This window comes from Callithrix jacchus, chromosome 7, assembly GCF_049354715.1.
Source record: "Callithrix jacchus isolate 240 chromosome 7, calJac240_pri, whole genome shotgun sequence".
In the NCBI taxonomy this organism is placed as follows: domain Eukaryota; kingdom Metazoa; phylum Chordata; class Mammalia; order Primates; family Cebidae; genus Callithrix; species Callithrix jacchus.
The window spans coordinates 104,580,406-104,594,662 of NC_133508.1; the positions used below are offsets into that span (position 1 = coordinate 104,580,406).

Consider the following 14,257-nt stretch of genomic DNA (forward strand, 5'->3'; position numbering starts at 1 on the left):
GCCTATGAGTAGCCTTGGACAAGTGAATGAACACCTCTGAGCTTCAGTGCCTCCTCTCTAAAATAGGAATTATATTACCTGTCTCGTAGGTCATTTTGAAACTAAATATTAATACATAGCAGGTATTTAATACATTGTAGTTAAGGAAGTAGTAGTTACATTAAATTGAACACCAATACCTGACCAACTTTTATAGAAGCAGGAATAATACATGTTGTTAAGTTTTAGAAAACATTTTACACCTACAGTCAAAACCTATTTTAAAACCAAAGCTGGGCATGGTGGTGTGTACCTATAGTCCCAGCTACTCAGGAGCATGAGTGGGGAGGGTTGCTTAAGCCCAGGAGTTCCATGCCAGTCTAGGCCTCACAGTGAGACCCTCGTCCACTTCATGAAAAACAAATAAATATAACCAATAATATTGAAATTCTGACTCTAAACTATAGTAAAATTGTGTTTTACCATCGCCCTTTATTGTACAAGTTTAGACATGTATCCAATTACTTTTATCAAAAAATTCCCAACTAGATATAGAGTCTCACATTTTATAGTCAAATTCTCTGAAAATTAATTTCTCAGGATAAAAGCTCATGATTAGGCAAGGAAATTGATATTAATCCTATTTCTCAAGATCTGTATTATGAAAGAATTCCATATCAGGTTCATTGGCCTAACTTCAAAAAATGCCTAACAGAGTAAAACTCTATAATTAGATCCGTCCTTAAAATTCAGTATAATGATTTATCTACCAGTGGGTTTAGTAATCTTCATTTTGAAAAAGTCTCTACCAAAATACTATTATATAATATACACTGTTAAATCTTGGTTATATATCTTTTCAGTCATATATCTGTACACATAGAGATAAAGTAGTAGATAAAATACTTAGAAGAAAATACAGGTAAATATTAATGTGTGTATATATATATATACAAGTAAACAGTATATATATTATATGCATATAACCTTGGGTTGATGTATGAGTTAGGAATTTCTCTTGGAATTAGGGTTGTTCTTACCAAAGGCCCGACTATAGGAACTTATTTAATCTCTCAAAAAAAGAGAAGTCCAGAGGTAGACAGCATAGGTCTGGTGTGACAGCGCCATGATGCCATTGGGACTCTAGGCTCCTTCTTTCTGTTCCCTCTGCCAAGTCTGGCTTTCATCCTCATGATGGAAATGGTCCAAGATGGCTGCCAAGGCTCTAGCTATTTCCTTCTAGACAGCAGAAAAGGAAAAGAAGGGCTCAGCCCTTACTCTTAAGGAGCTTCACCCCAGGTCTCACAACAACACTTGCATTCATCAGCCTACTGGTAACCTGATCACACCCAGCTGCAAAGGAGGCTCAAAAATATACTAAGGCAGCAATGTTCCCTTGCTAAAAATGATGAGGAGAAGGTGTTTGTAGGCAACTGGTAATCTCTATCTCATGTAGGGAAGACACCTAAAGCAGGAACCTTGAAGGAAAAAAAGTATTAACTAAAGAGAAAAACACTTTGACTTCATGCATAGAAAATAGGTTTTTTAAAAGCCACCATAAATAAAGCTTTAAAATACAAATAGCAATGTAAAAAAACTGTATGTCACATTTTTAGCAGAGGGAGGGTTGATTTCTATATATCTATATATTTATGTATATATCTATTTATATAACTTTTTCAAATATATGAGACTAGGGAATATAAACAGGCAACTCAAAAAAAGTATAAAAGGAGCAATAAAGATATGAAAATATGTTTATCAGCAATCAATGAGATACAAATTTTGAGAAAACCTGAGAAACCAAATCAGATGAGAAAGAGTAGGTAGAATGAGCATACCCTATGTTGGTGATGGTGTGGGGAAAATGATACTCTTGTATACTGCTAGTGTGTAAATTGGTACAACTTACTGGAGAGCAACTGGCAATATGTAACAAACTTTAAATGTAAACTTGTATCTTTCACTTTTTTTGGGGGGGGATAGAGTCTCGCTCTGTCACCCTGGCTGGAGTGCAGTGGCACGATCTCAGCTAACTGCAACCTCCTGCCTCCCATTTTCAAGCAATTCTCCTGTCTCAGCCTCCAGAGTAGGTGGGATTACAAGCGCGCCTGCCACCACACCAGGCTAATTTTTGTATTTTTTATAGAGACAGGGTTTCACCATATTGATCAGGCTGTTCTTGAACTCCTGACCTCAGGTGATCTGCCCGCCTCAGCCTCCCAAAGTGCTGGGATTACAGGCATGAACCACCACACCTGGGCAACTTGTATCTTTTGACCAGGAAATTTTAGCCTTAGAAATGTATACTGAGCATATCATAGGATAAGTGCTTAAAAATATAAGTACAAAGATATTTGCTGAAAAATTGTTTGAAATAGTGAAACATCATAAACAACCTAAGTGTATAAGAGTAAAGAATGGACTGATTAAACTCATCATGACCCTCACCTGCCTTAATTTTATACCAACAATAAAGGGATGTTATAGCTATGTTTTTATTCACATGGACAGATATACATTACAAGTAAAAAGGTAAGATTTTAAAAGTGTATATGAGATTATGCCATTTTAAATATATATTTACACCCAGTGCAGTGGCTCACAGCTCTAATCCCAGCACTTTGGGAGGCCTAGGTGAGAGAATTGCTTGAGCCCAGAATTTTGAGACCAGCCTGGCCAATATATGGAAAAAGATACAAAAAAATAAAAAGATTAGGGTCAGGCACAGTGGCTCATGCCTATAATCCCAGCACTTTGGGAGGCTGAGGCAGGCAGATCACCTGACATTGGGAGTTTGAGACCAGCCTAACCAACATAAGAGAAACCCCATCTCTACTGAAAATACAAAATTAGCCAGGCCTAGTGACACATGCCTGTAATCCCAGCTACTCTGGATGCTGAGGCAGGAGAATCACTTGAACCCAGGAGGCGGAGGTTGTGGTGAGCTGAGATTGCACCACTGCTCTCCAGCCTGGGCAACAAGAGGGAAATTCTAGCTCAAAAAAAAATTAACAAGAAGAAGAAAAAGAAGAAGAAGAGGAAGAGGAAGAAGAAGGAGAAGAGGAAGAAGAAGAAGAAGAAGAAGTAGTAGTAGTAGTAGTTTAGTCAGGTGTGGTGGCTCACACCTGTGGTCCCAGCTACTTGGGAGGATGAGGTGGAAAGATTTCTTGAGGCCGGAGGTTGAGATTGCAGTGAGCTGTGATCGTGCCCGGCACTCCAGCCTGGGTGACAAAGTGAGACTCTGTCTCAAAAGCAAATGAATACATAAACATTTACATGAGCACATATTTTTTGAAGGGTTATAAAGAAAGTCTAGTTGAATATAGATGGAAATGTTAACAGAGATCACTCTACATCTGGAATTACAAGTTATTTTTCTTCCCTTTTGCATTTTATATTTAAAAATTTGTTCTTCAGTAGCTAAGTACTGTATATGTAACCTTTAAAGTGAATTCTGTGGTTCTATTCTGCTGTTTTTAAAATGAAATGACTTATTTCTTCAAACGTCACTGTAGATGGGTCTTGAGGTTTTAAATCTCATGAATGCTATGGTCCCATTCCAGGTTCGTTAGTTAGATTTGGTAACAACTTCTCAAATGCCACATTCATCATGTTAGAGTTCACTTCTACTTTATTCATTCAACAGTCATTTTTGAGCATCTACTATATAAGACAATTGGAATCCGCCTGTAGGTAAAAGATACAGTCGAGGTCCTCAACTTATATTTAGTCAAGGAGGAGGGTCAGACATATAAACAAGTGCAGTACAGTAGAATAAGCGTAAGGTTGGAGGTATGCATGGGGGCTCTAAGAACAGAGAAAAGCCAAAACATGCACTTGGAAGGGAGGCCAGGAGGGGTGGCGGCATGCTTACCAAGTATGGAGAGAGAAAGTGGTGTTAGCCAGGTGAAGGAGAGCAGGTGTGCAGGCACGAGGATTATAATAAAGTCCCTGGGGAGATGGGAGATGATGAGGAGCCAGTGACCCAGAGAGGCAAGAGAAACAATTTATCCTCTGAGAGTGGACAGAGGACCATTGGTCACGAAATGGTAAGAATGGGATTGATGTATAGATCATGTGGGAAGGGAAGGAGGGACATGAGGCAATTCTTTAGAGTCGAGCTATAGGAAGAGGGTCTTAGAAGTGCTGGAATCTCAAGGGTCTCTTGCCTCTCCTAAGATCACACCTGAGCCATTCTGTACAAGTAGTTGTGTGTCCCAGAAGGACCTGGAGAGCAAACTGGCAAACTGTATGGTCCTGTCTTTGAGGACTTTGTCTCACACATGCTCTGAATGGTCTGTAGAGGTAGAAGAACAGGACTTTGGGCCTCCTCCTCTTTCAGAATGCATTCATACCATTTACATATGCATCTTTCTTTTAAGAAAAGGATAAAATAATTTATAAAATTTTTATAATAAAGGGAAAATTTATAAAATTTATAATAAAGGGAAAAAACCAGCCTAAGAAGGCCGAGCATACCCAAAATCAGAACCCCTCTTTCTCTACAGTGGATTGCAGTTCCTCATCAGCAATGGAACAAGCCCTGATGGAAAAGGACTGTGTTCCATTATCTGAAGTAGGCTTCAGAAGGTGGATGATAAGAAACTTCTGGGAATTAAAAGAACTTGTTCTAACCCAATGTAAAGAAACTAAGAACTTTGAAAAAAGGTTTGACAAAATGCTGAAAAGAATAGACAACATAGATAGGAATATAAATGAACTAACAGAGTTGAAAAATACAACATGAGAACTTAGTGAAATATGCACAAGTTTAAATAGCAGAATGGATCAAGCAGAAGAAAGGATATCAGAGGTCGAAGACCAACTTAATGAAATAAAACAACAAGACAAGAATAGAGAAAAAAGGATGAAAAGGAATGAGCAAAGTCTCCAAGAAATATGGGACTATGTGAAAAGACCCAATCTATGTTTGATTGGTGTACCTGAATGTGATGGAGAGAATGAATCCAAGCTGGAAAATACTTTTCAGGATATTATCCAGGAAAATTTTCCCAATCTAGCAAAGCAGGACACTATTCAACCCCAGGTAATACAGAGAACACCACAAAGATATTCCTCAAGAAGAGCAACCCCAAGGCACATAATTGTTAGATTCACCAGGATCGAAACAAAGGAGAAAATACTAAGGGCAGCCAGAGAGAAAGGCCAGGTTACCCATAAAGGGAAGCCTATTAGACTTACAGCAGATCTCTCAGCAGAAACCCTACAAGCCAGAAGAGAGTGGGGGCCAATATTCAACATACTTAAAGAACAGAACTTTCAGCCTAGAATCTCATATCCTGCCAAACTAAGCTTCACAATTGAAGGAAAAATAAAATCTTTTATGAACAAGCAAGTACTCAGAGATTTTATTACCACCAGGCCTGCTTTACGAGAACTTCTGAAAGAAGCATTATACATAGAAAGGAACAACCAGTATGAGCCTTTCTAAAAATATACCAAAAAGTAAAGAGCATCAACATAAAGAAGAATTTACATCAACGAATGGATAAAATAGCCAGTTAACATCAAATGGCAGTAACCCTAAATTTAAATCGACTAAATCCCCCAATCAAAAGATACAGCCAAAGCCTAACGGTATATCCAAAGATACACAAAGACTCAAAACAAAGGGTTGGAGAAAAATTTACCAACCAAATGGAGAGCAAAAATAAATAAATAAACAAAAAGCAGGAGTTGCAATTCTCACATTTGATAAAATAGATTTCAAAGCAACAAAGATACAGTGGTAAAAGGATCAATGCAACAATAAGAGATCTTAATACCCAGATACATAAGACCCATAACGAGATTTAGACTCAACGAGACAGAAAATTAATAAGGATATCCAGGACTTCAACTCAGATCCGGAACAAGTAAACTCAATAAATATTTATAGAGTTCTCAATTTTAAATACACAAAATATTGATCAGCCATTATTAATACCCATTTTTAGAATGAAGCAATATTCCTGTTCTCTCTCCCTCTTTTTCTTCCTCTTTCTTCCTCTCCTTCTCTCCTTTTTTTACTTTTCAACATCCTAGTTCCTCACCTCTACTCAATACATTCCTCTGAACACGATTCCTTGTGATTCTCCCATCCCACTGAAACCTCCAATCCAAAAAAGAAAAAAAAAAAAATATTGTGAGGTTCTCTAGAAAAAATAAATAAATAAATAAATACATTAAGTTCTATTAAAGCACATTAAAAATTATATCATGAGGAAATATGTTTCTAAAATTATAAAACGGTTCTCATCTATAAAAACTGATAATTGCCACAGTTCAAATTGCTTTTTAAAAATTAAGGTTGCTGAATGGTAAAACATGAATATAAATATATAAATATAAATGATGTGCATCAAAAGATAATGTGTGTTTATGACTGTAAAAAATATTTAAAAGGCATAAAAAGGATTTCTTTTTGGTGAAAAATAATATTTTACAATTTAAAGGTCAAAGTCTTTCAGAATATAGATTTAAGAAGAAAATGAAAACATGGTAAAAATATAGCAGTAATTAGAAAATAAAAATTGGTAAGAAAAATTTTAAAAAGGGAATAATTTTGTATAAATTAATATTATGTGGTTGTTTTTTATCATAAAGGAAAATGCTGATTTAAGAAAGAGAAAATATAGAACAAGTACAGGACAAAGTAGAGAGTTGGAGAGTGCGATCAAAGGAATGGCATCTTTGGCAGGCCGTCCTATGGTCAAAATTCTGAATTGTCTTTCTGACTTAAAATAAACTTTGAGATTTTTTAGTTGGACCCTGGAAAGCTTTAAAAAAGAAAAGGATAAAATAATGCATCAACATTATTTAGGCTGATTTATGTTAACTTTGAGAGGCAAGAGACAAATTTATTGTAAAAAGCACCTGTCACAGCATTGTACATCAAGAGGCACAAGAGTGATTTTGTTAGCTTATGATAAAAATTACATGCTAGCCAGGCATGGTGGCTAGCATGTAATTTTCTCAGCTACTTGGGAGGCTGAGGCAGGAGGATTGCTTGACCCCAGGAGTTAGAGGCTTGACCCCAGGAGTTAGTGAGCCACGATCATGCCACTGTACTTCAGAGCAAGGCATTATCTAAGGAAAAAAAAAAAAAAGGCAGGAGCCAAGCACGGTGGCTCATACTTGTAATCCCAGCACTTTGGGAGGCTGAGTGGGCAGATCACTTGAGGCCATGAGTTCAAAACCAGCCTAGCCAGCACAGTGAAACCCTGTCTCTATTAAATAGAGGGTTTGGTAGGCATGGTAGTGTGTGCCTATAGTTTCAGCCACGCAAGAGGCTGAGGCAGAAGAATCTCTTGAACCTGGGAGGTGAAGGTTGCAGTGAGCCAAGATCATACTGCACTTCAGCCTGGGCAATAGAGTGAGAGAACCTGTCTCAAAAAAAAAAAAAAAAGAAAGAAAGAAAGAAAAAGAAAAAGAAAAAAAGGAATGTGTGCTAAACCTACCAATCAATAAGTAAAATCTATTAAATATTTCAAAGACCCAGCTCTTCTACTCAAGAGCTCTTGAAACTATAGGAAGAGTCAGAAGCCAATACAGTCATAAACAGGCTCATAGAGGTGGCAGAGACTGGGGCCCTAGAAGGCGAAGTAACTGAGCCAAGATCATACATCCAATAGTGGCAGAACTACACGGAAAACCAGACCAGCCTTGGGTGAGGACTTTTTCCAAATGCCTTACGAACTTTATAAATTCATATAGAAGCTCTCAGTGAAAATGGACATGAAATGATTGAGGCTGAAGAAATAATTTTGAAAGGTGACAGGAAGAAGGTGCGTTGTTAGCAGACTTTTAAAGGAGAGAACACGCCCAGCAAACATCATGAAAGAAGAAATTCTAGGTTGGTTCCTGGCAAGTGTGGTGACTCAGAGACTGACAAACCCTCGGCAATGCCAAGTTGATTTGCTTAGCTAATTCCAGAGAAAGCAGTGGTTAGAAAGGCTCTTTGGCTATTTTACCTCAATACTTGGCAAAGGATCTTGCAGACCATAGTATTCAATAAATACTTGCTGAAAGAGTACATTTTATCCTCAAAAACAACAAAAAACAAAAAGCCCATAGCATAACCAGGACATCAAATACCAAGGCAAGTGAAGCGAAGGAACCATTGCTGGGAATTCCAATTCCTGACAAGATGGCCAGGACAGAGTCTACAGGCTCTACCACCAAACCTGGCCCTGAAGATGCTGCTGAGAGGTAGGGTATGGATGGCTGAGTTCCCCCTGGTGGGGAAGAGTGACAAAGCCAGGAGGACCAAGGGAGCTTTCTGCTTGTTTTTTATTCTTTTCCTTGTTGTCCTGTGGTGATCACTGCCCAGGTATCTCCCTGATGGGGTAGGAAATTCTGGAGAGCAGAGCAGAGACACTGTCAAGGAATCCCTGGAAGCCCACTGGGGAGGAGAGCCAGCAGCAGGGTACCTGTGAGCTGGCTGGGCCATCAGCACTTTTTCCTGCTACCCATCCCATGGGCCTGGCAGTTTCAAACAAGAATAGTAGCCGAATTCCCTCATGAAAAGCAGTCCCTACCATAGAGGTACTAGTTTGATTCTGGAGGTACATGTATGCCTAAGGGGCACCTGGGGACAGGAAGAGCTCAGGTTGTATCACTGCAGGATCTCTGACTGGAGCTTTCCAGCTGAAAAGCCCCTCCTCCCTACCCTAAACATACGTGGAGGACCATGAGCTACAGCTGAACTTAGACTCCTCTCCCCATAGAAAAAGAGAAGCCAAGGTTGTTGACCAATCAAAGAAAATAAAACATGATCCCAAAAGAAAATATCAGGACAAATGTGAAGACCACAAGCCCTAGGAATGACAGGCAACAAACCAGTATCACAGGAAACAGAACTAATCCAACAGATAGTACAAAAGATTAGAATAAATTTAAAAAGTGTCCTTAGAAAGATAAGAGAGAATACCAAACATGAATCAGAAACAGGTAGTTATGAAGAAAACCCAGACAGAGTCAGATGGAATGTTTAGGAGTTTTTTATGTGAACTTAAACAGATTGCTTATTCACTCTTAAATATGCATGTTTTAGCCCAAGTGTGGTGACTCATGCCTGTAATTCTAGCACTTTGGAGGCCAAGATAGGCAGATCACTTGGTGCCAGGAGTTTGAGACCAACCTGGCCAACATGGCAAAACCCTGTCTTTATTAAAAAAAAAAAAAAATATATATATATATATATATATACAAAAATTAGCTGAGTATAATGGTACATGCCTATAATCCCAGCTATTCAGGATGCTGAGGCATGAGAATTGTTTGAACCTAGAAAGTGGAGGTTGCAGTGAGCCAAGATCATGCCACTTCACTCCAGCCTGTGTGACAGAGTGAAACTCTGTCTCAAGAAAAAAGAAAAGGAAAAAAAGCATGTTTTATTAGAATAACCTCAAAGGGCCATTAAAGAAAATGACTTCAGTATTTTATAGCAACAAATAATAGAGGCTAGCAAAATTGTTTTTTTTTAACCTTTGAAGTTTCTAATATACTTTGTCTTTTTAGAAAACAAATTCATTTAGTTGTTTCCATCTCTTAAACTCCAGTTGCACTGCATTCTTCAAACATCATTTCATATTAGGGCTTAATGTACTTTGAACATTTTGCTAGAATAGTATTCTACTTTGTCTGAGAGTGGTCAATTACATGTATCTTTTCCAGCATACAAACTCCAATATATTTAAAAGGACGCAAGAAAAGTTTAGTTATTGAAACGACTAACTCAGCCAGTGGGTTGAATAGCAGAGTGGACTGATGTGAAGATTACATTAGTGAGAGGAAGACTCAGGGAGGAATTCTTCCAGAATGTGTTAAAAATGGGTAAAGAGATTAAAAGATGAGAAAAATTAAAACACTAAAGGGACAGAAATAGAAGTTATATCAATCATCTAAAAGGAATGAGAGGAGAGGAAAAAAATGGAAGGGAACAAATATTTGAAGACTAGTGATCAAGAATATTACAGAAAGAAAGAAAGACATAAGGTCTCATGTGGAAAGGCCTGAGAGGGCTACAGTGCTAAACTCAACAGCACTTTTCCTTTTATTGTAGTGTAAGGATCTTAAAGCCAAAGAAAAAAGTAGAACAATATTTAGAGGGAAAAAAGAAAATCACCTATGAAGGAACGAGAATCAGAAGGATACTAGATATGTCAATAACAAAACATATAAAAATGTAATAAAGTAATATATTCAAATAGAAGAAAGAAAATAACTTTAAATCTGGAAATGTTCATCCAGCTAAACTATCATTTAAAAATGAAAGAGAACTGGTTGGGCACAGTGGCTGATACCTATTATCCCAGTACTTTGGGAGGCCGAGACAGGTGGATCACCTGAGGTCAGAAGTTCGAGACCAGCTTTCCCAACATGGTGAAGCCCCATTTCTACTAAAAATACAAATATTAGCCGAGTGTGGTGGTGTGGGCCTAGCTACTTGGGAGGCTAAGGCAGGAGAATCTCTTGAAGCCAGGAGGCAGAGGTTGCAGTGGGCTGAGATTGTGGCACTGTACTCCAGCTTGGGCAACAAGAGCAAGACTCCATCTCAAAATTAATTAATTAATTAAAATTAAAATTAAAAAATTAAAATGAGAGAGAACTTAGGTAATAGAGTAAATTCAGAGGAACAAGATGTAAGGAAACAATAAAGGTAAAGATAGAAATTAATAAAGTAGGCAATAGCAATATTTAAAATCCAATACAAATGATTGATAAAACCTAAAGTTCATTTGCTAAAAGCTTAATATAATAAATAAGCCTCTGATCAGCACAACTAGGATAAAAGAGAGAAAGAAGATGCAAATAAAATACCAAGCACAACAAGAGGAATATTTTCCCCTAGTAAAAGTAAACTTTAAAACCTAGATGAACTAAACCCACAGACAAAAATTTTTTAAGGTAAAATTGACACAAAAATATTTTTAAAACTTAAATAGGCCAGGCGTGGTGGCTCACATCTGTAATCCCAGCCCTTTTGGGAGGCCCAGGTGGGTGGATCCTGAGGTCAGGAGTTCAAGACCAGGCTGGCCAAGATGGTGAAACCCCATCTCTACTAAAAATACAAGAATTAGCTGGGCATAGTGGTGGGTGCCTGTAATCCCAGCTACTGGGGAGGCTGAGGCAGAGAATTGCCTGAACCAAGGAACCGAGATGGCACCACTGCACTCCAGCCTGGGCGACAGAGCGAGACTTTGTCTAAAAAACAAAGAAACAAACAAACCACTTAAATAATAACTATTAAAGAAGTTGAAATAAGAATTAAAAACTTAGGCCAGGCGCAGTGGCTCATGCCCATAATCCCAGGACTTTGGGAGGCCAATGCAGGCAGATCATTTGAGGTCAGGAATTCTAGACTAGCCTGGCCAATATGGTGAAACCGTGTCTCTACAAAATACAAAAAATTAGCCAGGCATGGTGGTGCATGCCTGTAGTCCCAATGACTCGGGAGGCTGAGGCATAAGAATGGCTTCACCCCAGGAGGCAGAGATTGCAGTGAGCCAAGATCATGCCACTGAACTCCAGCCTGGGTGACAGAGCAAGATTCTGTCTCAAAAAAGAAGAAGAAAAAAAAGAATAAAAAATGTATTTCCATACAATCCGACCTCCAAAAAGCCCCAGTTCCAAATTGTTTACAAATTCAATGTTAATTCAAGTTGCTATGGAAAATATAAAATAAATAAAGCTGTCCAACCTATTTTCTAAAGCTAATTTAACTTTGATATTAAAACCAGATAAAGATAGTACAATAAAAGTTATTGCCTAAATCACTTATAAACATTGACACATAACCTGAATAATGAGAGATTTGAATTCAACACATGTATTAAAAATTAGTGGAGGTAGGCACAGTGGCTCATGCCTCCCAGCACTTTGGGAGGCTGAGATGGGTGGATCACTTGAGGTCAGGAGTTCAAGACCAACCTGGCCAACATGGCAAAACCCTGTCTCTACTAAAAATACAAAAATTAGCCAGGCAGCATGGCACGTGCCTGCAATCCTAGCTACTCAGGAGGCTGAGGCAGGAAAATCACTTGAACCTGGGAGGCGGCAGTTTCAGTGAGCTGAGATCACACATTGCACACCAGCCTGGGCAACAGAGTGAGATTCTATCTCGAAAGAAAAAAAAAAAAAATTAGTGGTCATACTTTCAGTTTCCAGTCTAGTATCTAAGGCACCTTGGAGGTCATCATTCTATCATAATAGCAAGTAAAACTCAACAAACTGGAAAATCAGCACTTTTTCTTTGACCTATGAGAAAAGTGAGGCTGTATGGCAAGCCACTGGCTGGAAAATTGAAGGGATAGACAAGCAAATACAGAGAATCATGAATTACCATAGCAAAAATCCCCAAGCAGAAAACTTCATGGGAACCAGCACTGAGATAGGAAAACCTGAACTGTAACTCACAAACTGCTGGAGGCTCCGAACAGACACATCTGAGAGTTCAAATCTCCACTGGGGATCAGTCATAGGAGGTCTTCACAGTTTTATGAGTTTTACCTTAAGGAACTTGAGCAGGGGCTGGGCGTGGTGGCTTATACCTGTAATCCCAACAACATTTTGGGAGGCCAAGACAGGCGGATCACTAGAGGTCAGGAGTACAAAACCAGCCTGGCCAACATGGTAAAACCCCATCTCTACTAAAAATACAAAAATTAGTCGGTGTGGTGGTGCGTGCCTGTAATCTCAGCTACTTGGAAGGCCGAGGCAGGAAAATCACTTGAACCTGGGAGGCGGAGGTTGAGGTGGGCTAAGAGGACAAAACTGCACTCTAGCCTGGGTGACAGAGTGAGACTGTCTCAAAACCAAAAATAAAGAGGGGAGCTTCACCAGGTTCTCACAGTGAATATAAGAAAAATTCCTCATGTTTCTCTCAGGGGAAGGGAAAAGGGAACTGTTACAAAATACATCAGAGTTGGCCAAACACAGTGACTCACATCTGTAATCCCAGAACTTTGGGAGGCCAAGGTGGGCAGATCATTTGAGGTCAAGAGTTTGAGACCAGCCTGGCGAAACCCCATCTCTACTGAAAACACAAAAATTATCTGGGCATGGTGGTGTATACCTGTAATCCCAGCTACCCGGGAGGCTAAGGCAAGAGAGTCACTTGAACCGGGGAGGCAGAGGTTGCAGTGAACCAAGATCACACCACTGCACTTCAGCCTGGGCAAGACTGTCTAAAAAAAAAAAAAAAACACCAGAGCATTCTGTTCTTAACTTTGCCTGCCCTCCAAAGAAACTGTTTTAAAAGGGCTAAACTATTGGAGTTTTATCAGAGCCTCACTAACCTGAGGAGAGGAACACATCCAATTCCATCCTGGTCTGGTCTTCTATGTGGAGGGAAAGGAAATACTCAATCCAACCCCCTCTAGCCTTCTAGTTGGGAGAAAGAAAATACCCATTCCAGCTCCCTGTAGCCATCCTATCCCACTTAAGCAGGGGAAGAACTGATAAGCACTGTGGAGTTCCCAGTCCAGGGGCAAAGGCTCACAAAAAAACTGGGATCTAATCATAGGGTTATAGAATGCTTTCTCTCCCTCACACTTTTCTACCACATTACTAAAGCCCATTTACTGCGGATTCTTTTACTCAGTCAATTATATCCACCTTACAAGAAAAAATTGTAGGGCATACAAAAAGGCAAAAACAACAACGAAACAACAGTTTGTTGAGACACAGCAAGCATCAGAACCACACTTGGATACGTCAGGGAGGTTGGAATTCTTGGACCAGGAATTTAAAACTACTATGATTCATATGCTAAGGGTTCTGATAGATAAAGTAGAAAACATGCAAAAAACAAAGGACAGGTAATCAGAGAGATGTGATTCCTAAGAAAGAATCAAAAAAGAAATGTTAGAGATCAAAAACAGTGTAACAGAAATGAAGAATGTCTTTGATGGGTGATTCATGAAATAGACATATCTGGGGAGGAGTTTTTGAACTTGAAGATACGTCAATAGAAACTGCTAAAACTGAAAAGCAAAGAGAACAAAGACTGAAAAAACATACAGCATAGACGAAATCTGGGGGAAAACTGCAAAAGATGTAATGTACACATAATGGAAATACCAGAAGATAATAAAAAATAAAAGAAAGAAAAGAAATATTTGAAACAATAATGAATGAGAATTTCTTAAATTAATGTCAGACACCAAACTGCAGACCCAGGAAGCTTAAAGAACATCAAACAGGGTAAATGCCACTCTCCAGCCACAAAAAAAAAACTATACCTATGTACATCATTCAAACTGCAGAAAAT

General features: G+C 38.8%; 1 protein-coding gene across 2 annotated transcripts in view; it reads left to right on the forward strand.

The window, feature by feature from the left end:
* IL12RB2 (interleukin 12 receptor subunit beta 2) overlaps window positions 1-14,257 on the forward strand; it is a 91,113-nt gene that overhangs the window by 39,924 nt on the left and 36,932 nt on the right. The gene's annotated exons all lie outside the window — the stretch shown is intronic.